Source organism: Crocodylus porosus, unplaced genomic scaffold, assembly GCF_001723895.1.
Source record: "Crocodylus porosus isolate Cpor-Errol unplaced genomic scaffold, CroPor_comp1, whole genome shotgun sequence".
In the NCBI taxonomy this organism is placed as follows: domain Eukaryota; kingdom Metazoa; phylum Chordata; order Crocodylia; family Crocodylidae; genus Crocodylus; species Crocodylus porosus.
The window spans coordinates 33,181,822-33,182,558 of NW_017728917.1; positions in this window are offsets into that span (position 1 = coordinate 33,181,822).

Here is a 737-nt window from a genome sequence, read left to right on the forward strand (position 1 = left end):
CTCCGGGGCGCCCACTCGCTGTTGTGTTGAGAGGCTGCACTACGTGTGCCTCGCGCCCCGCAGCCCTCAGGCGCAGCCGCCGCGTCTGCCCTCCGGCCGCGAAGCACAGTCGGGCCCTTCTTTCCCCACAGGGGTGAAGTTTTCCGGGCCGGGGCGCACGGGTCCAGCAACCGGCCCCAGAGCCTTCGAGTGTGGGCTGGGGGCGTTGGCCTGACCGCGCCGCCACCGGTCAGTGCGAAAAGGTTTATTTGGGGGATTTGTTTTTGTCCGGTGTCCGGGGTCCCGCACGCAGGAGGCGGCGGTGGAAAAACGGAAAGAAACAGAAACCAGGGGGTCAAATTAAAAGTTTAAGATGAAGCACAAACATCTTTTCTTTAGTCCCACCAGCCAGCCCCCCACAGCCCCAACGTTTCTGTTTTGCCATTTTTTTAAATTGTTTTCAGCTGCCCCCAAAATCCTTTGTCATAGAGAGAAGCAGGACCGGAAGGGCCCTCCAGAAGTCGTCTAGTCCAGCCCCGTGTCTGTGGCAGGATCATCTCTGTCCAAACCATCCCATAAAAACCCATAATCTAAACTCTGCATAAGCCTGCTGTCAACCCTGACACAACACAGACCTGACACCCTGACTTGCCCCAGGCAAAGCAGGGGAACCACAGCTGCCAAGGTCCTGCTTCTATGCAATGCTGTCAATATATGTTCAAGATTACATGCCAAACTGACTGGGAGGGTATAGTTGG